The sequence below is a fragment of the Acyrthosiphon pisum genome, chromosome A2, assembly GCF_005508785.2.
Source record: "Acyrthosiphon pisum isolate AL4f chromosome A2, pea_aphid_22Mar2018_4r6ur, whole genome shotgun sequence".
In the NCBI taxonomy this organism is placed as follows: domain Eukaryota; kingdom Metazoa; phylum Arthropoda; class Insecta; order Hemiptera; family Aphididae; genus Acyrthosiphon; species Acyrthosiphon pisum.
Window position 1 is genome coordinate 118,394,628 of NC_042495.1, and position 829 is coordinate 118,395,456.

Consider the following 829-nt stretch of genomic DNA (forward strand, 5'->3'; position numbering starts at 1 on the left):
ACATTTCGTTAAATTACAAATTCTCTTATGAGTTATTTAAAAGTATCATTTACATTTATCCACGAATTATGACTATTGTCAAAACCTAACCATTTAACATATAATTTGTTTTTATTTTTTTTATAACACTTTCAATGAGAAAGGCATCAGGAAAATATGTTTTTTTTCGATACTTGTACATAAAAATTTCCTAATATTAAATTATTTAAACTGTCTTTTAGTTGATACGTTAATGGATCTGTATTTAAAACTTTAGAAATAGTGAAAACTTCTGTTGTCCAATTTGGTGTATAACTTTTACTGAAATTATGTTTATACATACTTTGATATTCTTACATTATCATTAATTTTAAATTTTGATTCTTTTGATGTATTAATTTGTATTATTATTATTTTTTTTTTATTATTATAATCAGTTTGGTCCGAGCTTCGAGTGGTGTACATTTTATTGTTGAATGTTGCAAACTGACATTATTTTTTTTTTTCATTATATATGTAAGTTATTTAAAATTATAAAATAGCATAGGTAATCTGATCAAATGACCACTATGTTCAATTTAATGTGGAAAGCCTAAAACAAAATGAGTGCATTACATTTATTTTATTTATACCTAATTATCTGACAATACATAAATCGATGATCACTTTACACACTCATATAACCTTATTAGATTGTATATAAACAGTCAGCATACATTGATTACAGACAGCGTTAAATCTCAACATTATCTATTAGACTTGATGCATCGTCGCTTCACACCGTTACTTAACCGCTACAATACTACATAACAAGTAATATATTTTGATCTGGTATAAGTTTTAAAAACTA